Consider the following 25,516-nt stretch of genomic DNA (forward strand, 5'->3'; position numbering starts at 1 on the left):
TACATTTTTACACCATATTTTAAGCCATCCTAGATTCAATTTGCTACACACATGGCAGATACCATTTAACACATTGTCACTTTTGTTACAGTAGCGTTTGACTTTTTTCAGTTACAATTTATTTTAATGACTGCTAGAGACTAGATGTTTGTGTCTCCCTGCTAAAAAAAAACTCCTATATTACAATCCTACCCTCCATGGGCTGGTCTTGGAGGTGGGTCCCTAAGAGGTGATGGGTCATGAAAGTGGGGCCCTCATGGTGACATCAGTGTCCTTTTAAAAGGTGCCACAGAGCCCCCCATCCCTCCTCCCATGTGCTTACATGGTGAGGGGGCACCATCCCGGATTCAGAAAGAGGGACTCTCCAGGCACCCTGCTGGCGCCCTGGCCTTGGACCTCCGGACTCCAGGACCGTGAGAAGTGTGCAGGCATCGCTTATAAGTCACCAGCCCATGGTACTTTCTGAAAAAGAAAAAAAAAAAGGAAATTTTAAAATTGAAATTGAAAAAATTTAGTGTGAATATTTGATATCTTGATCTGGGCAATGGTTACATAAGCAGATACATGTGTCAAAATTCATCCAGCTCTACACTAAGATTTGTGCATTTTATTCTCTGTACCTCAGTATACAATTTTTAAAACAAATATAAAATAAAATAAAAAGGAAAGTGATTTCTGCTGTCACCACCTATGTGCAAACGCCTCTTGGGTGTAAAGCAGTGGAGCTGGCGTGTGTCCCTGCGACTGTGTCATTTCCCTGCACAGTGAGTGCTCACATGACATGGTGACCAAACACAATGGCCTGTGACTCGGGGGCCCCAGGTTCATAAGAGCCTGGCTTTGTTCTTCAGTTTTATACTGCATGGGAGAATTTGGAAGTTTTCCCAATCTGACTAGTGTTTTCTCTGCTCTTTTGGATTCTAATGGAAGGAACTTCCAAGTCTATTTTCCCTCCATCCAACTTAGCAAATATCAATTTAGCTAATGAGACACAGGTGTGATTGCAGGCGCTCCTTCAAGAATTCTTCAGCCATGAATCTGCCTGGGAACTGCAGCGCCGTCCATAGTTGAGGTTTGCAGGGAAAATTCACAGCTCCACTGGCCCTCACACATGCTCCACCTGTGTGTACGCATGTGGGCCTCGTGTGAGAACACTGTGGTGCAGTAAATAAAAGCAAGCCTAGCCAATGGCTGAGGAGCCTTTGAAAGTGTATTTCCACCTCACTCTATCTTCTTCAGTTTCACTTAGACCCTGCTTTACGTGTGCAAAGAGCGTTACCTCTAGAAGAGACGGTGTGACTGGTGAACCACCTTCCTCCCCACCCTGCCACCAGCCCCCCCTGAGCCCCGACTCCCACATAGGGCAGAGCGGAAAGTTGAGGCTCCAGTGCTGCCTGGACAGCAGACTATCGGTTTCAAGCAGTTTCCTCATGAACCAAACAGCTGAGCTGCCCCCATAGCCTGTGGGGGCCAGAACACCAGATGGCCAGATTGTCCACTTACCCATGAGATTCGGACCCAACCAGAGGAGTAGGACGGAACCTGTTCTGTGACTCTACACATCGCTCGCTGGCAGTGCTTAACATTTAACTTTGAAGACCCTGGTGGGTGATGACCTAGTGTGTGTAGATGACAATATACTATTACGCTGCACTGCCAGTTTCTGGGAATATAACATGGGAGTGCAAGAATTTCAGTTCTTCCAAAGCACCCCGTAATCTCACAAATGCATCGCCCCTCCTTGTCAATGATCATTTTTATTATTCAACGTAAGGAGAGAAATAAAAGCTATTCTCTCAACTAGTAGACATGCTCCATTGCTAAGTTTTTATTAGCAAATTTTAATTTGTGCTGAAGAAGTCTTATTTGAATGAGTCAAATCTGAAACAAATGTAAATTATTGTGAGTTAGTTGGATTAACTGTAAAACATTAAATAATGTTGCAATGAAACTAGTGCCAGGTACACACCCCCTAAACAGGCATCTTTAAACGGGGTGACGGCGTGGGCCCAGCCCCAGGGCAGCCAGGCCTCTCCTCTCTGCTGTGGAGTAGTACGTGCAGGAGGGAGCCGGCACCCGCGTCCTCAGGGTGGGTCCAAGGGAAGCAGTGACTCCTCGGTGCGTCAGCACGGGGCACAGCCCGAGCTCCCCACCTTCTCCAGCTATGACTTGCAGAACAAAGGCACGCTTCCACTTGCTGCCTTACCAAGGGTACGGCAGCTCCAGAACATTCCATATGGCCAAGCGGATGTACAAAACTGCTGATGCAACCATCTATTAGCTTAACTGTGGCAAATGCAGGTACACGACATTTTAAATTTTTATTATTTTAATGTAGTGAACAATATGACCATGATATAATTTCACATGAAAGATCAAAAAAAGCTTTTGACAAAGTCAGACTGCAATTATCTATGGAACAAATTGCTTACAATTTTGGGATGTTTTGCCTCCTTTTGGCACTTGCACCACACTGTCTTACAGACCTCAGGTCTCCCGCTGGGATCATTTTATTCCTTTAGTACTTCTTATAGCTCAATTCTGCCAGTAACAGGTTCTCCTGGCTTTTGTTTGCAAAGAAACTCCTTGGTCTTCACCTCCATATTTGAAAGATCGTTCCCCCCTCTAGGCCTCTCCCTTTGTTTCGGCGCCTTCCCCGCGTAGTTTGCAGCCGTTCCGGGATCTCTGGTGCTGCACAGCCCTCCCTGCAAACAACAGTAAGACTGGACACGTGTGGTTTTCAGGTTGATGCTGAATCTCCAAACATGACTTTTCCAGGCTTTTGATAGGGAACCTGGGAGGTCTGCATCTCCTTAGCCCTTAATGACACTGAGGAACTAACTTCTGACCTTGAGATTTGGACCTTACTATTTAGCCTTACATTCCATAAACCTTCAAAATCTGAGAACTATCTGGAGGGGTTGTCCTTAGAATAGAAGGCACAAATAAATATAAAACAACCAAATGTAAAGCATCTCCAAATGTTTTGGCCAACTATAATGTGATATTGTAGGTAAATTGATAAAATTCTATAGAGAACATTAATTTATTAACTTAGCTCACAAATGTATTTAAATCACTTATGACAGGTATTAATTTAGAAATATCATTTGGCACTTTCTCTTATTATAAAATAATTTTATTTGTTTGTCTCTTTATAAGAATATTACATAGCTCTTCACCCGTTTGATTTACATAAAGTGTTTTCTAGAAGAAATTGCTTTTATTTTATATCTAATTTATTTTAAACACAATCTTTTTTAAATGTTTGTATTACTTTTCTCACTGGAAATACTACCTAAGCCGTAAGGGTTATTTGATAACTTTTTCAAAAAACCTCTATGTGTATATTTGTGATTTCTACAATGAAGGCTCTATCACATTTTTTATGTGCCCTATACAGAGCTTTCTTATGTGACACTTATCCTTGGAAGGCCACTTGTCAAAGAAACAGCACATTTAATACAGAAGAGGAGTAGTTGTCCCAAAAAGTCATTTTGGGACTATTTGCACTTTGTTTCCTTTTTCCTGTCTAATTGCAAAAGATAAGACTTCCAGAATGATGTTGGATGGGCGTGGTGAGAGCGGACTTCCCTCGCTCGTTCCCACCCAGGCTCCCACCAGGCAGAACCGTGTGAGCTATAGGATTTTTTATATGTATCCTTTACAAAGCTCGGAGTTCCCATTTCTCTTCAAATGTTTTTGAGTTCTTTTTTATCATGAATAATTGTTACATTTCATCAAATAATTTCTCTGCATCAATTGATGTGATCATAGTTTTTTCCCTTTTTTGTCTTTTGAAGTGATTGATCACAACGGCTGATTTTTGAATGACGATCTCCCTGGCGTACATGGAATGAACCTCACTTGGCCGTGGTGTACAATGCTTTGGATTCAGTGGAGGCTTTGTATTCAGTGGAGTGTATTTTGGTGGGGATCTTTTATGTCTGTGTTCCTTATGGGTGCTGACCTGTGGGTTTTGCTCCTTTACCTGGTTTTGGTATTAAGAAGTCTCCTATAATGAGGAAGGGTTTTCCCTGCTTCTCTTTCCTGGGAGAGATTATGGGGAGCTGGTATATTTCTTCCCTAAATACTTAGAATTCACCAGTGAAACCATCATGGCTTGGTACTTTTTAAATCAATTTTTTAAATTAATTTCATAATAAATCTAGGCCTTTTTGGGTTCTTCCTGTCTCCCAGTTTGAGTTGTAGTAGATTTTTTTTCTTTAAGCAGTTGGTGATTTCATCTATGTTCTCAAATATTTGGGCATTGGGTTGTTCCTATTATTCCTTTGTTATCTTTTTAATGTCCATGGACTCACTTGCAGTGTCCCCTTTTTTCCTGATACTGGCAGTTTGTACAGCCCTTTCTTTCTGGGGTAGCCTGGCTGAAGATTTTTCAGTTTTACAGATTTTTATCAAGAAAGCTTTTGTCTTTTCTCCCGTTGATTTTCTCTGCGTCAGCTTCATTGCTCCCCTCTTCTGGTTTCCAAAAGGGAGAAGCCTTTGCTATCAATTTTAGATCTTTACTCTTTTGTAATATATCCATGTAATGCTTTACATTAATATACATTTGCAAACAAATCTAAAACTTTAAATGACACTGCGCTGCTCCCACGTCATGCCGGCCTTTACATCAGCGTTTGCCTTTCCTCGCTCCCACCTCATTACACTGCTGTCAGATGTCTATCAGCTGCTGGTTCTGATCACCCAACACACTGTGACTACTATTGAGTTAAATGAGCAATTAGTGATTAAATCAATTAAGGATAAGATAAATTAAATATTTTATTTTGCCTCTATTAACGTCTTCTCCAACATTCTTTTTTATGTAGATTCAAGTTCTGACCTATATGATTTTCTGCTTTAAGAACTTCTTTAATATGTCTTGCAGGGAAGTTTTGTTCATGGTGAATTACCCAAGTTTTTGTTTGTCTGAAAAATTATTTTTCCTTCATCTTTGAAGGATATTTTTTGTTGCATATTGAACTCTAGGTTGTCAGTATATAACTTGCAACACTAAGTAGCTCACTCCATTTTTTTTCTTCCTTGCATAATTTCTGATAAGTATGCTATAGTTCTGTGTTTTTCTACACATAACTTTTTTTTTACTACTCTTGCTTTTTTTCAAGAGCTACTCTTTGTCTTTGGTTTGTGTAGTTTTAATATCATATGTGTCTATTCTGATTGGTCTCTTCTGAGATACTTGAATCTGTGGGTTTGTGTCTGTCATTAATTTTGAAAGTTTCTAAACCACTGTAATTTCCAATATTTCTCTGCTTTGTTCTCATTTCTTCTAGTATTCCAATAAGGTGTTTCTTATACTTTTTATATCATCCCATAATTCTTAAATGTTCCCTTATAGGTTTTTTCCCTTTTTACACCTATTTTCATTTTTGTTTGGAGGGTCCCTATCTATTTATATTCAAACTCACTGATTCTTTCCTCAGGTGTGTGTATCTACTAAAAGCATATCAAAGAAATTGCTTTTATCTCTTACAGTACTATTTTTATTGCTTATATTTTTTTTATTATTTCTTAGATTCTTAAAAATATTCATCTTTGAGATTTATTTTGTAGGATCGACATACACCTTAATGTGATTTTGAATTTATATGAGTAGTTCATACTCATATATAGATACATAGATACTCACACTTACATTTGTCCATTTACACTCACTTTTGGCATTTTCTTTACTTACATTTTCATATTTATTCAAAACATTATTACTTTTCTGATTTTACATAAGTGAAGCCCATAACTGCTTTGTGGTTATACCCCAGTTGTTCTGCAACTTTATGTGTGATGGTTTTGAATTCAGCAATAGCCTAAAGCTACAGTTTGAGAATATCTGGTGCTAAGTCCTTGGTATTTTCCAACTGGTTTCATAGCATATTTTAACTGGATAATTTCATACAGCGATGTATCCAAAACTGGTTAGTTTATTTGTTATAGGAGGCAGTGTAGACAGGCCTAAGGACAGGTGGCAGGAGCCAGCTGGCCCTGGGTTTGAGTGCAGGTGCCTCCGTCCACTGTCTTGTGACCACGAGGGGACAGTTCATGGCCCTCCTCAGGGTCCTCATCTTGAACATAATGATCACAACAGCACTTACACACCTGAGGATCATTCAGAATATGTGCTTAAATAAACATGAGGTGCTGAGAACAGACCTTCACTGGTGAAGGCTTGAAGCGCATCAGTTGTCGCTTGCTTAACACACGTGGGGACTCTCTAAACATGGTCAGATGACTCGTATTTGCTGATGCGCCTGGAACGGCCCTGCGTGCTTCCTGCTTACGAGTAATCAGCTTCCGTGCACATCGCTGCATTCCTCAAAACCTCACAATGCTTTGTTTGGAATATGAGGGTCTTACTGCCATATCACTTTCACCCTGGAGCTTATCAAAAAGCTCTTCATATTTAGGAATGTTCCAGAAGTAGTGGCACTAACTGTCTGACACTTCGTCTCCTAAAATGAATGGGCTGGATTTTCAAGACAACTTTTGGGGTAACTACTAATGATGTTAACTCATGAATACCCCAAATGGTGTAATTCTTACCACTGAGGTCATACGAATATCATGCATATAAATAATGATCTTTTGTAGAGTAAAAACTATCAATTATAACTTATACACCTAAAACCATATGAAATGGTGACTAGCCTTTTCTGATTTTGAGTTGACATAATCTTGGTATTAAAGTATCTGTAAATATGGAATATAACTGTTAATAAGCTCCATTGAAAATATTAAACAATGAATCATGAATTCAAAACTTTCTAATTATTTTAGTTTCTCTGAACTTTTTTAGGTAGATGAGAAACTATATGTGTCAATTTTTTTCACAGCCTCCTCAGCACTGGTTATAACTTTTAACTAGCAGATTCTTAACGAATACATTTTTTAATGAATTGGACAACATTCACTTTCAATATAAATCTGAATTGTCATGAAATTTACATTATGCTTTAATTTAAGACCATTTTGCTGTAATTATTGTACATAGACTCAAGATCAATATAGCAAAACTATCAGCCCTCATTTGATTTTAAATCACGATAAGGTCTTAAAGAAAAAAATGCATTCTGACAACTTCATTGTTTGGCCCTAAACATTATAGCACCTGATTTCTAGACGTGACATACTCCCCACCCAGCCCGGGCTGGTCGTCTCTGTCCACGTGCGACTCGGGGCCTGTGCTGCCCCCACGGTCACTCGCATTGCCAGCCCCCACCCTTCTCAGCTTTTTGCACACACTCCCTCCAGCAGGACGCAAAAGAGGAACTTTTACCAGATTCTGGGGCCGACAGTGCGACTTCACCTGCCCACGCGGTGAGATTTACCGGCAACCCACGCTCCGCCGTGTGGGGGACGACGGGATGCAAACCATTCCTGGACTTGCCGGCTGGCGTGCGCAGGTGTGGGGTGAGGGGGCCGTTGGCCACCGCGCTCTGGTGACGGGGGGAGTGTTCTGCAGCCAGAGGCTCAGCATGGCTCTGTGAGGGCCCATCTGGCTTACCGAGACTTTTGTCTTAAATTGCTGGTGTCTGGTCATCACAGGCCAGGGATTCTGTGCAGAGAAGAGCCTGGAGGCGGGGGGCCCCCCTGGTGGGGGCATTCCATTGCTGTCCCCCTGCAGCAGGGACCCCGCGCGGGGAACAGACCACCAGTCCTGCTCACAGTGCTGGCTCGTGGCTGGCATCTCTGCTGAGACCTGGCTGGGAGCACCCGTCTCTGACTGGGGGGGGATCACCGAAGTGCCCCTCTCTCCGCACCTGGAGGAAGCTTGGGACTGCAGCCCCGCCGGTGGGACGACAGCTGAGGACACCCTTCGCTGACCCCCCAAGGCCCTGGGTCATGGAACGTCAGTTTGGGGGACGTACCCCGCTCGCCACCCACAGCCAGGCCCTGAGAACAGGTGCCCTGAGTCACGCATGCCTTCCTCCACCACCCCCCCGTGCCCTCCACCGCACCTGCACCCCTGCTGCCCCGCTTCCCATCCCGCGCTGGGGGCCCAGGTGAGCGCGCCTCGTGGGTCCTGGTCACGGTTGGTCTGGCTGCGTTGGGAGCGTGCTAACAGGTGCAGCCAGGCAAGCAAGCTGTGTGGCATTTGAAAAAGAAGCATTTACTGCCCCCCTGCCATGCGTTTCAATCAAGCGATCTGCACCTCTTTTAATTTTTGAAATACTGGTTTGTTGGGAATCCCATTCGCTTCTTTTCTGCTCTCGGAGTGCCCCCACCCCGCCCTGTCCCTTCCTGTCCTCACACCCCACAGGTGCCTCCACTGGCTCAGCCTTGGTCACAGCACCATCTCTAGTAAAGAACTAACTACTAACTATATGGTATTTATTTCCTTTTAATGTGTCAATGAAAAGCTAATTACATTTCATTTGTGTTTTCAGGTTATAATTGACTTGAAGCGGAAGCTCACTGCCTGGAACAAAACTCACAGATTAAACCGAAAAAATGAAACAAAGTTGACATTTCCTTAAAGCAAAGTTACTGTTGTCATTAATTTTTTTTTGATATATCAATAACTTTGCTCTGAAAACTCTTCAGTGGAGAGTTCCAGAAAATTCATAAACCTGGCAGATACACTGAGGGTGCATTTGGTCTTCTGGGCACCGTGAGGCTTGCGGAGCTGCGGCCAGCCGGTGGACACGCACAAACCCCAACTCCTCCCGCGATGACAGTCCCGCCAGGGCATGGAGAAACGGATTTCCACTTTTAATGGTTCTAAGTTTGATGAATTTGAGTTTCCAGTCAGTTATTTTTTCCTCCTTAAAGAATGCCAGCATGACTGACAGGAGATGAGTGGGTAGATGAATTTGCTCAACGTTTGAATTGTAGAAATTGAAAAACAATCCCTAATAAAATTATTTATTGATTTATAATCTTCCTTTCCATGACATAAATTATTTATGCTAAATTTAAGAACAGATTAACAGAATGGCTTGAATATTGGTTATTCTTATTTAAATTATTTAAATTATTTTTATTTGGGGCTCTATCTTTTCATGATAGTTTATTTTTCCACTATTTTTCATTAACCACACAACCCAAAGAATGGATACACTTTCTGTTTCTCACAATTTTTTAATTTGTTTTTTACACATATGGGTTTATTGTATTCACAATAATAAGCTGTTTTTAAAAATGGACGTCTACTAATTACTGAAAGAGGGAAATACCATATCAAGAAAATGTCATTTAAAATATTACATCTGTTTTCTATTTTTAAATCTTCATTACTCCCAATTCAAACGTCTGATCGCAACTTACACTGCATATTAATTGTTGAGCCAGATTTATCGGAAAGAGTCTTTTATATAAAATCATCCAAAAGATAATTCCAGAGAAGTTTTGTAAAACAAATGACCATGCCACTTCCGGCCGTGGCAGGTGCCCGGTGGTGACACAGACACTGCCCATGGTGAACCCGCTCCCCCTCATGCATGGAGTCCCCCGTATCCCTTATGTGTCCATTGATAGTACATTCTTCTGGGTTAATGAAATATGATACACTTCCACAAGCATGAGACAATATTTGCACTTAAAATATTTGCAACAGACTTCACTCAATATTTGAGGATGAGAGTAGAGTTTCAAGCCCTAAAGAAACATATTTTCTATAATTATTTGCCTTTTTGAAATTATTCATGTGTGGTTTAGAAGGGAAATTATACACAAACCCACACACTGAAGAAGGAGGTATCAGAAATTATCATTGTAAATGGTAATATATTTCAGAATCATGGGTTAACATATACTAGAAGAGAAATAATGTGCAGAGCTAGATTAACTTCTAGGATGTAGGAAATAGCTGTTTAATATTATTGGGTCAAAATCCCTTATGAGAATACAATAAAAATCTTAGGAGCCTCAAACCTGGAAAACTACATTTATCACCAAATACACAAAATTTTGTGTATAACTTTAGAACATTTACAGACTCTCTGAGGCCTGTTAAGCATACCAGGTATAAAAGCTATCTTTACATAAGAATATAAAATGCTTTCCATGTTTTACCATTACAGCTGCCGGGGTATTTTCAGTGGGAACCCTGAAGCTACCTGGTTCTGAAAGAAATTGATCTGGTTCTTTTCTGTCAGCATCATCATACGTCTTATAAAAGATCCATGCCTAAGAACTCACCATCTCCCCAGGACAGGGTAACAGCCACCAGATTCACCCTCCCAGACTGGAAAACTTCAATATTGGTTAGAATATATAAAACAATGGTTTCCAGACTTCCAACATATATCAAGTGACATTTAATAGAGAATAATAAGCTTTACAATGAACGGTGCTGGGACAATTGTGCGTCTGCATTGCCAAGAACCTGGAGATGATAAAAGGATGATTATGCCTGAACAGGCCACACCCACACCTCGCGTCCTTACAGGCGGGCCACGAAGGAACCGGGGCACACGCACAGGGCCTCTGTGCTGTCTGCAAGGGTTTTTACTAGGACTGAGCAGATCACAGTGATAAAAAGACTAATGAAAATGTACTCAATTGAATAGAAAGTTCACTATATGGATACTCTGTTATGTATCTTTCTTTAAACAAATATTCCAAAATATTGACAGCAATGATAATAGCAGACACCTTTTTAGCCCTTTCTGCTTTACAATGTCTTTTATTTATTAAATAATATATTGGCTAATTTTTTTAAAGCATTCCTGGCTATTACTCACAGTTTACAATTGAGAGAAAAAAAAGTAGAAGGGTCTCAACCACAGACCTAGCAAGTGACAGTGCCAGCTTCTGACTGGCTCCTGACTCCAAGCCACACATTCAACAGCTTTCTATCCTAACCGGTCAAGACAGCACCTCATTTCCCATAAACTCCCACCAACACTTCTGCCTTATTCCAGATCTAAGGATGGAATTGTAAGTTTAAAAATGCATAAACTAGCCTTTATTCATGTTCTATTTTCATGTGTTATGCTCAAAATACTATTATAGTCTGTAAAGATAATTTTAAAAACTGAAACCATCATTTGAGGTATTAGCCCCTCAGGGAGAGTGTGCCATCTGCAAATGGAAAAGCACACCTTTGTTGATTTCTAAATAAGTTTATATATATATATATATATATATATATATATATATATATATATATATGAGTCAGGGCAGAGGATGGAGCTCAAAGGAACAAAATTAGAGCCTCCCTTCTGAGTTAACCAAGAATCATTAGTTCATACACTTTAGGCATAGTGGTTTGACCATCAGCGACCCACCTTGCACAGACACAGTGGACGGTCCTGGCCCTGGGCAGCCAGACAAGGCATTTCTCCTTCACTTCATCTGCCATCTCTCCATGCACAGATTTCACTGCACACCAAAAAGGAAAAGGAAATAAAACTTATTTCATTTATTACTGCAAGCGAAAGAACAGACTGATCGAATTAAAACGTTAATTAAAACATTTGCTTCACTTAAGACTTGTAAACTAAAGTTTCTCTCAGCTCTGTTTTCTATTTATGATGAATGGCACCCCCTGGTTACTTTGAAGTTTGAAAAGAAGTTAGGAAAATAGAAAAGTAAATGCCTTTTGAAAATAAAATAACACAGAACATATTAGTGTGTTCATCTTCCTGAGCTTTTAAGGACATTGTGTTGCTCTAGGTTGAATATTTTTATAGTAATTAGAAAAATAGTTATTTCCTCCATGGGACCATTTCCCAAGGGCCTGTGCCCGCTGCACAGCCTACACCTTTGCTCTTTTATTTTTATTAGGGTTGTACTTTTATGATGAGCAAGGTCAGCAAGTAGATGGGAGACAGGATTCCAGCAGGAGGTGAGGGCAGCGGGGCCAGGAGTAGAGAAAAACCCCAGCCTTTGCTGCTGTGAAGAACCACACCAACCCAGCCCAGGCAGAGCATTTGGGCAACAGGAAATTCACAATGATGAGTGCTAAGCAGGACAGGCCCTCAGGATCCTGTGTGCCACCCCGAGGACCATGTGTGCCCCCTGCCTGTTTCATCAAACAACCACTAACCTCAATGCCTTAAAAAGTGTACAGTGTAAGTCATTATTTGTGTGTTCTATGAAAATGCACAAGCTGCTGTTTTTAAAATCAAGACAGACTGGACAATGAAATCTTGGAAATTAACAAAAAAAATAAAGTGGGGAAATCCCCTATAACTGAAGGGATCCACAAGCGTATAAAGTACCCAGGAGAATGACCTGTAAACGGCGCGCATCAGAGAACAGCGCCACAATGTCCTGTCACCCAGGGAGAAGGAGAGGGTCCTGGAAACTCCCAGAGAGGAAGGAGGGGGCGTTAGAACGGCATCGAATTTCTCCAAAGGAACACCAGAGGTTAAAGAATGTGGAACGTCCTTCAGAATCCTCAAAGAATAATGATTTGAAGGCTAGAATTTTATACCCAGCTCAGGTATGAACACAGAATAAGGGCTCAAGAAATTTAACTTCTGTGCATCTGGAGAAAACCACGAAAGCAAGACATTAGAGGTAAGAAATGGGGCTTCTAATGCAAGACAGAGGGAAAGATTTTCAGCAAAATGAGGCAAGAAAGCCCCAGAATGAGGATGGCAGCAGTGCAGCAGGCCTGCAGAGCAGCTAGTCAGGGGCGGGAGTCAGAGGCCTTCTAAGGACAAAGTCCCCCACCCAGATAGAGGTACTGATGAAATACAACCAGTTTGACCATCCTGAGAAGATACAAGGAATTGTCAGAATGTTAGGGCAGAATTGTTGATAAGTACATAGAAAACTAAGCAAACAAAGACAATTATTAATTCCAGGAATAACGGACGTTTGTACAGAAAAGTAACAGCATCAGTGGGTCAACAGTGACCAAACCACAGAGCCACATCATGATGTTTACATTGATTTTTATTTAACAAAAACTCCATGGAAACATGTTTGGGGGATGTGCTTTTGTATTTATGGGAAGAATTAAGGCAACTAGACAACTAGATGGTCTTCTTTCGTCCAATGGCAATTGATAATATCTAAATAACATCTGATAGTATATGAACATTATTTAAATAAAAGTGTAAATGTCAGGTGGAACAGCTACTATATTATTATATTTGAAAGTGGTTTCCTCTAGATCAGAGGCAGGCAAATTTTTTCTGGGAAGAGGAAGATGATTAATATTTTAGATTTTGCACAAATGGTTTATTCTGGCATTACAGCATGAAAGCAGCCGTCACCAATACAAAAGAACAACGGTCAAGGTTGTGCTCCCATAAAGCTTTACTTACGAAAGCATGTGCTGGCCCGTACTTGGCCCCCGGGACAAAGCTTGCTCCCCGTTCCTCTTGAGAGTGGTGGCCAAGCGTGAGGGAATTGGGGCTGGCGTCAGCTCTTTTTTTGTTATCAGCCTTTAAAACTTTTTGTAACGTGTTATATATTTCCTGGAGAAAGAAATAATATCAACATTTAATTTTCTTTCATTGATATGACATTTTCTTTCCCTGAACTGAAGGGGGAACACAGGATTTTGATTAAGAGAATGCACTATGTTCTAAGAAAAGGTGAAACAAATCCGCAGTCGGTGGACACACCTAGTTAAGCCTCTGAGGGTCCAGGGAGAGCTGAGGGTCCAGGGAGAGCACAGGCCCCCTGGAGCCCCAACCAGGTTACAGCAAATCGCCAACACTGGGAAAACGTGAGCTGGCCTCAGAGGCTCCCACGCTCTGGCCAAAGAGAGATGGGGAATGGCCCCCCAGGCACGATGCTGCTCAGGAACAGACACTGTCTTCCGGGGAGAGAGCGGGCGCCTGAGAACAGGCTGGGGGGCTGGCCGGACACCATGGTCAGCCCAGCACAGCAGGGGAATCAGATTCAACTGTTGAAAGAACAAAGGGCTGAGATGAACATAGAATCAACTTGCCTAAAGAAGTAATACTAAACAACTCAGGGAATGAGCTATTATAGAGCCAAATGTGAATGTGACCTGTATCATGAATGTGACATGATGTGATATATGTAACGTGATGTATGTGACGTGATATGATATGATGTAATACATTATAACCACCTCAAATCAGGGGACAGCAGAAAGGTGAATGGGACATTGTATAAGAAAGCCTTTAGATTTACTTTTCAATGCAAAGTAATCAATGTGCCATTTTATTCTGCTCTACTGTGTTTCATAGTTTGTTTTCTTAATATTCTAGAATCCTTTCTGGTACTAAAGAAACATTTGTTTGAATTTCCAATATGACGTTTATTTTCCTTCCATGAACTTAAATTCAAATGAAATTAAATTTTATCTTTGAGCAAAATATCTATAGTATTAAAAGTATCCCCAGTCATCTTTCTACCTATGTTCACCATAGACAGATATTTGAAATAATAGTCGCTAATGTTCATGAAGGTTATTTCTGATTATATTTCATGCATTTTATTATACTTACATGCTGTCATACCTCATTTGAACTGTTTATAACTACATTCATGCATAACTTTTACAGTAGCAATAGACTGATTTTTCTTAAGGAAACAAGAAGACTGGAAGTAAATACATAAATATGTAAACAGTACAGTGGTCCCCCCTCCCCTGTGGCCTCAGTTACCCGTGGTCAACCACAGTCTGAAAGCAGACATACTGTCAGAAGGCCGACAGCAGCCTAAGGCCATGTCGCAAGCCCACCCCCCACCTCACTTCCTCTCATCACACGGGCATGACCGATTTGCGTTCCCACAAGAAGACTGACATGCTGAGAGAAGAGAGACCCCGTTCACACACCTGCTATTACAGTGCATTGCTGTAAGTGTTCTCTAGTTTTTAGTTATTGCTATTAATCACTTGCTGTGCCTAATTTATAAATTAAACTTTATCATAGGTGGCACGTATAGGAAGAAACAGAGTATATATGGGTTCAGTACTACCCGTGGTTTCAGGCATTACTAGGGATCTGGGGGGCTGTCTACTGGCAGTAAGGAGACCACTGTACTTAATTCTAGCTGGTAAGGATTGGATAGTTGTTATTTTCTTCTTTCTTATTATCTTATACTTTTCTGCTTTCTGTCTTCATATTTTATCTTTTAATTTTTGTTAACTTGAATTTTAAATATAATTTTAAAACGTAATTAAAATGTTTAAATTTAATTCTAGTTTTTATTTTTAATTAAATGAAATGTTTAAGCTTAAATTTTAACTACTGTAATTTTAATTTAAAATTTTTTCATTTTTGTATTTTTAATGAAAAAAAAAACTGTGAAATGAAGTTTGGCGACTACTTCAGCCAGCAGACCCTATCCATATTCCTCCTTTTATTATATGCTGTTCTACACCCAGTAGATACCCTACGAGCAGACACCCTCCCGGCCAGGGTGCCTCTGGGAGGGAGGCTGGAGCCTTAGCCTCCTGCCCCCCAGCTCTGTCTGGGCCTGACTGAGCCAGTTCACAGATTTGGACCTTCTAGATTCTAAGACCAGCTCTAGTCAGATAAAAAAAAAAACACCATGTGACGGGAGCTTCCTTATAAAAGTCGCCCCATCTAAGCTCCATGCTCCCCCCAGATCTGGTTTTAGGCCCAGATGTTTTCGCCTTGGCTTCTGACTGACTCATGGCTCTGCGTCCATGTCACAAACTGGTCATCTTCCAAGCCGAGCGCTGGGGGACGAAAGCGTGGTCTTTGGGCTCCTGAGTTCACCCGGGACCTGGGTTTGTTCCACACCCCCGCCAACACCCTCAACCTCAACTCTGGGCATCTCCGCCCTGCCAGCGCCGGACGGGGCGGGCAGGCTCCAGTCACTCAACACCGAGCAGGGCCCTTGAGCCCCCAGTGGGCTGGGTTCAGCGCTGCCTCCGGACGACCGAGTCCAGTGACTCACCTTCTACCCAACAGGCCTGCATTCGGAACGGCTTTGCTCTCGGATCCCCATCTCGGGTTTAGACGGACCTGCTGCTCCAGCTTCGGAAAGCATGCCCCGGGGAGCCCAGGGCCTGAACATGCCCCCGCGGGGGGCGGGGGGCTGCCCTCCCCTCCCAGCTCTGGCGGCTCCGCGCCTCTTGGCTCCCCTGCTCTTAGCGTCCGTCTTCGCATGGCCTTGTCCCTGTGTGTCTACATGTGTCTTCTCTTCTTCTAGACCCATCACTGAATTGTAGCCGACTCTAACCCAGGATGACCCCATTCTGACTTAACTAATTACACCTGCTATGACCCTATTTCCAAATAAAGCCACATTCTGAAGTTCTGGGATGTGGAATTGCAGGGTGGGGGGCACTGTTTGCCCCACTACACTCATCTCTATAATGTGACAGTCCCGGTCCTTACCTCTTATGGATGTTGAGGGGCTGGATATGGTACAATGAACACAAATACAAACCCAGAATAAGTGCCCAGCAAGTGCAGCAAGTGTTATTTTTTGTTCCTATGCCTGTAAGCGAGGGTCTAGCTTACCCTGGGATATGCTCAGGCACTTACGTGCATCCTTAGTCCGTACACTCCGATTGATATGCCACTCACTCAACCAATATTGTTATCTGACTGGTTTTCTGTTAAATCTCCCTTACAGACAGCGATTACAGGTTAAGATCTTGGTTATCATTGCGTAAGAGTATGAAGCCAGCAAAGGAAATGCTGGGAGGCCGTATATCATCATACGTCCTCCCTGGACTTTAGTGAGGATTGGCGCGCACCTTGGCCTCTATGAATATTTTGCACAAGGAGTCAATTAGAGCTCATAAGAGAGGCAAATGTATTTACAGACTTAAAAACCACTCCAGGCACACGAGAAATGAGATTTATACCCAATTCCATCTTCTGGTCAAGCCTCGCTTGTTCTTTTGCATGAATATTTGGCATTCTGCGTGAATTCTGATGCAAGTCGAGGTGGCTGCTGTTTCTCATTTAAGTAAATTAGAGGCACAGGTAGGAACGTCCCATCTCAACTGGCACCACACAGAAACCATGCATGGGATTCAGAGAGGGTGCCAGGCCAGCATGGTGCTTCCAGAAGGTCTGGGAGTCGCAAGCCAATGAGTGAGTGGTCGTGAGACTGGCATTTTTTGACAGAGTTGCACCCTCTGAATGGAGTCAGCCAAGTGGGGAGTGAAAAATTCATTTTGTGACAGGGGTGTCAGCAGAATCATCAGGAGCCGATGACAGCAAATCCATAGCTGAGTAAAAACCTGACAGGGCGGAAAACAAGGGCCTCCGAGGCTGGTCTCTCCCTTTCAGCTGGCCAGAACATCATTTCGCAGCAATTATTGCCCCAGCTGGTTCTACTGACGATGGGCCTCGCTATTTTCTCGTTATTGGGCTCACACAAGCAACCCAATAAACGGAAGAGCAGTTAGGGCTTATCAATGAACCACAGAAGTGATTTCTGCCTCTTCTGCAGAGCAGATAGGCTTGGCTACATGGGGACCCCAGTGCCTGCGTGACGTGGGCGGTCCGGACGTTCCCCCTCGGGACACCTGGCTCTCCACTGCAGTCCATTCGGGTGTCCTGCCCTTCTGGACAAGCACCACACCCTGCTGCTCACAGAAGCTGTGCTTGGCTTTCTAGAGACACCCAAGATCTAAAGAGCCAACTTTGCACCGAGGAGTGTAAGGGGATGAAGATGCTTTCATGCTTCCACTTTGCGCCGCTTGCTGTTCGCATGCTAACTACACTCTGCGGACCTGGGTGGCGAGGGCCCCATTTCCAGCACAGCATGGAGTGGGTGATCTCCTCAACTGTAAAATGAAGCCATAAGAGCACAGCATGACAATGGATTAGCAACAGTTAGACAAGGGGGACCTCAGCAAGGCGTACATGCTTTCAATTGGTAAAATAATGTCTGTACAAATTGTTTTTGGTACATTAAGTACCTTTCACAGCCAAAATTAAAAAAAACGAAGAAGAAGACGGGAAAAACAAGAACGACAGAGACACAGAACAGTACACACAAAAGGCAGGGCCAGGTTGTTCTCAGGCGAAGTAATTTCATGCAGAAATTTTTTATTGAAATTGTTTCTCAAGTTGACAGACCTAGTGTACAATGATAAATGACAACGTGCCAGGCAGCTCGGCAGCCTGTGCTGGGGGAAATCTCACCCAAACCTCTCCATAATAATAATAAGTATGCGTTTCTTCCAACAGAAGGTATTCTAAGCTTGTGAGCGCAGTAGCCACGCAAAGTAGCGTTAAATAGCAGTGAGCTGAGCTGAGAAAAGATTTATATGTGTGTACAGACCTAACAGCTCTTTACAGGCTATGACACGGAGACAAGGAAACAAGGGTTATGAAAAATGATCTGACTCAACACAGCTGAATCCATGAATTTCAAGGGTGTGAGGGGTCTGGAGACCTCCTTCTGTGGTTGTTACAGAAAACTATGAATATGACAACAAACCCTAAATTCATTAGCGTCATGAGGACACCTGCTGAGCAGAGCTGATGGGAAGCGTCACTTTTGCAAGGAGGCCAGTTTAAAGGGAAGCTTAATCAAGGTCAAAGGTCTAAAACCATAGAAATGCAAGTGGCTGGCAGATGAGCAGATAGGAGGACTCACCTCAGCTGAGTGTCCCTGCAACCTGGCTCTGGCCCTGGCCTCACCCGCTGGGCTCACCAGTGGATCCTCTCTGCCTCGGGGGCTGCAGGCAAGGGCTCCGGAGTTTATGTCAGTGTCTCGTGTAACACACATTCCACCGAGATCACCCAAGACTCCCATGGAAACGGTCTTACACCTACACACACGGGGGCAGAACCTTCCTAAGAAACATTCCAGTTGTGCGTTAGATCCGAGTGTGATTTCCCCAAAACTACAAGGTAGCACAAGAGATCAGTAGAGGCGAGGCAATAAGAGAGCCGTCAGCCTGAGCGGCGAGAGCGTTCCCTGCGTCCTAGAGAGCAAATCCGGCTGTACATCAGCTCCAAGTCCTGCTGTGAGCCAAGAACCCTGAGTTTCGGTCTCTGCTCGGATGTTAAGTGGCAGAGCAGGACCCATCGCCAGCAGGGACCTCCTTTTCCTCGTCAGGAAAATGACCTGGGTTCATAATGATCTGGATTAATCATCTCCGAGGCCAATTCTGGCTTTGGAATCAGACATCCCAGAAGTGTCTTTCACAGGCAAATGTTCTAGAGAAAAAAACCCCAAACTCAGAGATGACTTCACTTCTAACCCCACCACTTCCTGGGCATATCCACAACTTTTCTGTCTCACATGAAGTGGACACACAGCTGTGGCTATTCCTGGGCTCCTCAGCCACTGACTCAGGCCAGAGAGCAAGGTCTCCTTCATCTAGGACATGTACCAGGTGGGCATTCCTCCTTGGCAACCTTCACCAGGCCCGTCTGCCCATTCTCGTCCAGGGCCAGGGCCCGGGAGGGGAAGGACAGCCCAGAGCCTGGGCGGGAGGCCCTCCCTGAACACGCTGACCCCCGCTGAAGGCTCGGCCCTGTGACTCTTTTCTATGGACCCTGTAGGCAACGGCTGGCCTGTAAGCCTCAGCCCCACAGCCCTGCTGCTCCTGCCCAATGGGAAAGGAGAGCTCAGGGGCTGCAGGAAGTGGACGACGGTCCCTCGTGAGGATGACACTGCAAGCCGGGACCCTGGACACGGAGGCCTTCAAGTGCATTTGATTATCCATCACGTAAAGTTGTACGACTGGCTTAACTAAGCTGCGATATAAACACAGGTTAATACCTGCCTGTTCACTCCCAACAGACTGCCTCCCAGGGGCTCCTGTGGTCTCACATGGCCCAGCTGCAAACATATCAGGCACAGAATACTCGAGCCAGTAACCAGCCTAACCCAGAATCAGCAAAAACACATAAACTAGGACTCATTATTGCCAAATGACAGCCTCCTAATATATGTTTGCATAAGTTCTGTCCCGAGCATGCACCAAATATTAATATAAGACATTTTAATCTGTAAAGATGTCTTTTTGATTCACAAAAAGAAACAATAGTCTGTTTGGAAAGAATATAGGATAAAATGTCAGGGTGGAAAGGAAAAGCTAGTGCGTGGTGTGCAGGATCAGTTTAAATCATCCACTTTCTACTAACTCACTTTCCTTGACGACACTGACGGTCATTATATACACATTATGACTATTTAATTTGTTCTCAGGACATTATTTTTAGCAGATAAACACTGGGGGGAAAACTAGGGCTGTTTAATCTTTGCCACAAAGGGACTCTGAAATCATCTACTTCCAAGTGTCTCTTCTACAGAATCTGACACTTTCCTGTTAATAGTTTAACTATAATTACTAATTTTCTGATCTAACCTTGAAAGGAATCTGAATACAAAAGGTGCTTGATGTGAGCCCAAGTTCTTTTTAGAAAAGAGATACTATTTTCTGAGACACCATAGCCAAGTTTGCCCGTCTTTCCACGGTAACATTTTTATTCATAATGATGTTCCTATAGAAGGTGTAATTCATCCAAGGATGAACATTTAAAACAAGTTTCTTAAAATGTTATTAAAAATAAGTTTACATGAAAGCAGTCATGGTAGGTGGATTCTAATGTGAAAGTAGAAAGTTCCTGGCACCTTTTTTGTTCACACAGGAGGACTTCAACATATATTTTTTCCAGATCAGTTAATTGTAGCAAGCAATTTAACCTTTTTATTTTAATGTTAAGATAAAATGGTCAACATCTTATTAACACATGGAAATCAATAGGTTGACAAGTAGCATCTTTAATCCAAATAATACTCAATGAAATCCATGCCTGTATCAATAATTTACTCTTTAGAAATAAATACTGTGCATCCTTGGAAACTATATTGACCAACCAGCCAGTTAGCACATTGGTTTTACTTGCCTCTGGGGAGTCTTATTTTCCATTTATATTTTGTTACTGATGAGTATATTTCCTCTGGTATACAGAACTCAAAGGCATGTCTAGAAGAGGCAGAATATTAAAAGAATGGTTTTGGAAAAGGAAAAAAAGTAAAGAAAGAATCTATCCTGGCCAAGTTGTTTCTGATGCAAATTGCTCCTTTAATATCAGACCTCAAATTTTACAGCTACAGAGCATTTTATGCTCTGTCGTGATGAACCCATGGACAAGCTGCCCTTATGTAGAGGAATAAAACAGCTGAACTAGAATAGCATGAACTAAGGTTTTTAATACAGCTATTTGCGGGCACAGAGATTCACTGATGTCAGGGTAGTGGGAGTGACAGCGTCAGTTTGTGTGTGGATATCTGCATAAACACAAATCCACTTTAGAGAGAAGAATTCAAAATACATCACGAAATTACAGAAATGTTAACAGAAACTAATTGTGCCTCCTAATGCAAGAAATTGTATAAAACATTTTGATACTTAAATGATTAGAATCTATATTTATAAATTTTAAATTGTGTATGCTATCTATTAGAATATACATAGAAGAGCAATGCATTATAATTTCTGTCAGTTTTCTGGGACTTAACAATATTATGTTTTGTCATAGCATAACAGCTTGCTTTTTAATAGGTTCAGTCTGAGACTTAAAATAATTACAATTATTTCAAATGTTGTATTGGTATTTTTAAGAACAAAACTGTATCTACCAATGTTTTAGAAGTCTATCAGTGTCTTTTCCTGTATGTTTTAAGCCTATGAATGTGTTCTGTCATTGCATAGAAGGGTGTTCCTATGCTTTAATTTTGTTTTTATCTAAAATGAGTCAAAAACCAGGACCAAGATTATGCAGAATAACCCCCCAAGGTATGTTGAAATCCCAGCTGTGTCTGGGTTCTTTCTGTGCAATGCAAAAACATCCAGTCATGAGGCAGAAACCAGAGCATCAGTCAGCCTTACGATGTGTTAAATTCCTTGCCAACATAGAGCTGTGGTGTCTGCAGGAACACACTTACCTGCTCCTAAGAAAACCTGTTCCATAGAAACTGAGGCAAGATACATATTCATAGAAATTCAGCTCATCCATTTCCTGGTTTTCTTCAAGATGACAGCAGGAAAGAGCTTCCTCACTTATGTCCCAGGGCACGCTTACCCTCACGCCGGAGGAGCAGGCATGGAACCCTCCAGGAATGTTCCTGCAGCGAGTGTGGGCTGTCGCGCTGTGGCTGACATGGCGGCAAGACAGTGGCCCAGGTTGAGTGGAAGTCAGTCCATTTCCCCAGTTTTAGCTGGAAAGCTTTCGTCAAAGTCGAGAGCTGTCAGGGCAAATGCATGAATTCCTACAAAAAAAGTATGAGTGTGGGAACAACGGTCTATGAAGAGCGAGTCGACTGCCTGGTTGCAAGGCCAATGGTTTCCAAGCTCATTTTAAATTGCCCGGTGTTTCCATTTTAAACTAAATCCACAGACATGGAGCCGCTGTTCTTCATGACCAAACCCGTCAGAGCCTTGGGGTCTGACTGAGAAAACCCAGTCCTCTGGACCTGGTGCCACCTCCTCACCGCCCCCCACCCTGGGCTCAGCCCCAGGAGGCCCACCCCAGGCCCCCAGGCAACAGGATGAAGCAGCAGGGGTTCCCTTTGGGCACCTCCCCTGTGGCAGAGGCGAGCCCTCAAAGTCAAACACTGGAATTGCTCTGTGCACATGGGCTGGAGGAGCCCAGAGAAAGGAGACACCAATGGTTTTCACATGTTTTTGTGGACATTGCCGCTTCCACTCAGATTGCAAGTTTCTATTCCATTTCTAGAGGTGAAGGAACAGATGGGGTGCAAGCACGGCTCCGATTCAAACAGGAGCTACCACACCGGGGTGCCTCAGTTTCTCTTCTGTAACATGGCGAGGAGCAGTGCCACTTGTCAGCCGCTCCACTGTCAAGCAGCGAACTCAGGCTGAGGGTGCAGCGTGGGGGCTGTGCATGCGGTGTTGGCTACTATTAATTGCTGTTAACTATTTATAAGCTATATTATTTAAAGGCTCTTATTTTCCCTATGCTTGTTCACTAAAACCGCCTGTATGCCAATCAATACCACCGTTTCTCACCCATAACGACATTCTAGTTCATGACAACTGACTGTGAGTTTGGCCAATATAAAAGGGTGTCTGGGCAGAACTGGAAATCTATTCATTCGGACTCTGTGCTATCTGGTGGGCTCCGACACATGCCAGGCCTGGCCTTGCTTGCTGCAGGCTCTCAAGTACATGCTTCATGGTGAGTGGCTTTAGCTGTGCACCCCTATGTCCCGTGGTGCTCGGGGCTCATCGCCCAGGACCGAGGGCCCCGGCCCAGCGCCTCCCAGGACCGCCAGCCCCGCCTGGGCCTGTGTCGCAGCTCTGCAGTGCGGTTGTTGGGGACAGACCTCCCGTGCCCTCCAGAACACTGCTACTCTGCGCCCCTCCGAGGGTCCGCAGGATGGTGGGGAGCTTGTACACAGAGTGTTCTTTACTGAAGTAATGACTGTGACCAGTACATAAATCCCAGAGTTGAACTTTGTTTGGTCCAATCTGATCCTGTTTCCTCTAAGTACACATATGCATTTGGTGGGAACAATTCCCTCAAAACACAGAAAAAAAAAATCTCGTTTCTTACAACAGCCTCTGCAAGCCTGACCTGTGCGAGTGTCCATCTGCCCACCCTGGCAAGGAAAATGTCCTGCCAAGCACCCACACAGGCTCCTCCAGCTTCAGGTAAGCAGGGACCGTGTGCTTTGCCCCCACACACATTTATTGCCTGCTTACACTGGGTGAGGCAGCACCCTTAGCGGGCAGCAGAAGTTCTGATGCCCAGCCCTTATCAGAATCCCCCAGGACGGAGCACCCCACTGCCACGCCCGCATCAGTGAGCCCAGATCAGGCTGGGTCCGTGGGTGTGGGCGTCAAAAGCCAGGGAACACCTGCTTGGGGTGACCCCCGGGGCTGCTCCATTTGCTGGCCATGTGGGTGTAAGATCTGCTCTGCTCCGGCTCAGCCTCTATGAAATCTCAGCCCGCTCACAACAGGCCTTGTGGATTCATTCAGCTGATTTTTAGGAAGCCGTCTGTGGGCGCACAGCCCTGGTGGAGAGCTTAGTCTGCTGACGGAAGGCAGGTTTTTGGCCTACTGTTTAAGCCCTTGAGCTGAATTTTTAAGCTCGTGTGTCCTGAAGTACCTTTAATGGTAATTTAACAGAGGTGACTTTCTTAAAGCAGTTAATTTAATTCTCGTTGATAATGAGATCCTGCCTCTTAGGCAATCGGACTGCGCAGGCCTGAGGACAAAGCGTGTCGAGGGAACGGGCTCTTTTGACCGAGGGACAGAGTTTTCCGGAAAGCTGGCCGCTGCTGCCCTCGGCACCTCCAGGTTTCCGTCCTCGGTTCCCTTTACCGCGGGCACCCCGTGAGCCAGCTGGCTTCGTGCGGGTCTTCCTCGAGTCCCTCTGGGCCCTGCGGATCCTCAACCAGCGGCCCGTCGGCAGAAGTCCCATTCCAGGGACCCACCCAATTCACAGCCCCACCAAACTCCAGGCACAGTTTGGAATTGAGTAGAAAAGGAAGGTAAAATCTGACATCTGCAGTATTGGTCGTAACCACAAATCATCTGCTAAAAGAATCCCCTCGTTTCCCTTTTGTGTAGATGCAGAATATAAACCAAAGTCACCTTTAAAAAACTTCAAAACGCATTTTTGAATTTGAATTCAAATGCACTGATATTTGTAAAAGAGCATTTTGAATACTGGAGGCTTTAAAGCACTAATGAATCCACATATCTCTGCCGGTAGATCCATACCACCAGCTGATAACGGATGACATGCAGTTTGCGAATTATAATGAGAAGACCAGCCACGACGAAGATTCAGACCTGGCATCCCAGGGGCATCGCAAGGAAAGGCAGGGCGGCGATGTAAGCGGCCGGGACCAGCGTGGCAGGCTCCACGTACTCTCCTTCATCTTCCTTCCTATTTTTTAAATAACTACTGGTGATTAGAATCCCCAAGTGGGGGCATCCATGCAGGTGTGCACAACAGAACAGCAAAATTAAGCTATTGCACTGTTAACAGCTACCTTAACTACATTTCAAAAAACTCAGTTTGACCACTAGCTGTCTTTATGGAAATAATGGATGGTAGACGATTCAAATTCTTCCACATCAAAAATAATTTTTTAAAGAAGAAAATGAAAATAAAATAATACCACAGCCCTCAATGAAATGCAACAGTGCTGACTTCAGATCCAGAAAGAGGGGCTTTCCTGGTAAAGCTGCAGAGGAGGTCTCAGTACAGGCCCCGTGTTGTGCCAAAGAGCAGAGCCAGTGTGGCAGAGGGCAAGGTTAAGGGATTTGTCACTAAGTGCTGGGCAGGCCTCTGAAATATTAACTCCTTTCTAACGAAGTTTGTAGGGGGGTGTTTACACCCCTGCACCCCATTTCCGATCCCTTGGCCCGCTCCCCGGCACTGCCATCACAGAGCCTAAATGTGCCTCTGTCTGGAAAGGCTGCGATGGCTTCCTCCCATTTTCCCACCCGAGATCCAGTTCCAAACGGCGGCTCCCTGGAGACCAGGCCCAGGGCTCATCGTACCCATGTCTAGGCTCTGGGTTGGGGTCAGTGAGAGCCCCACGGGCAGGGTCTCCTGCATGGCACCGGGATGCTGAAATAGCAGCATTTGACACATTTAAAACTTGCTGTTTGTGCAACCACTAA

At 43.7% G+C, this 25,516-nt stretch overlaps 2 long non-coding RNA genes across 2 annotated transcripts in view; one reads left to right on the forward strand and one right to left on the reverse strand.

Moving 5' to 3' along the window:
* Nucleotides 1-25,516, reverse strand: part of LOC140843562 (uncharacterized) — a 79,011-nt gene that overhangs the window by 18,666 nt on the left and 34,829 nt on the right. The window contains exons 4-6 of the long non-coding RNA XR_012121416.1: nucleotides 13,245-13,397; nucleotides 11,253-11,346; nucleotides 323-462 (exon numbers count right to left, since the gene is read on the reverse strand). This is a non-coding gene — a long non-coding RNA (uncharacterized lncRNA). The remainder of the gene's footprint in view (nucleotides 1-322; nucleotides 463-11,252; nucleotides 11,347-13,244; nucleotides 13,398-25,516) is intronic.
* On the forward strand, nucleotides 12,263-24,941 carry LOC140843563 (uncharacterized). Its single transcript, XR_012121417.1, has 3 exons — nucleotides 12,263-12,489; nucleotides 23,435-23,527; nucleotides 24,597-24,941. It is a non-coding gene; the product is annotated as an uncharacterized lncRNA (long non-coding RNA).

The sequence above is a fragment of the Manis javanica genome, chromosome 9, assembly GCF_040802235.1.
Source record: "Manis javanica isolate MJ-LG chromosome 9, MJ_LKY, whole genome shotgun sequence".
Lineage (NCBI taxonomy): Eukaryota > Metazoa > Chordata > Mammalia > Pholidota > Manidae > Manis > Manis javanica.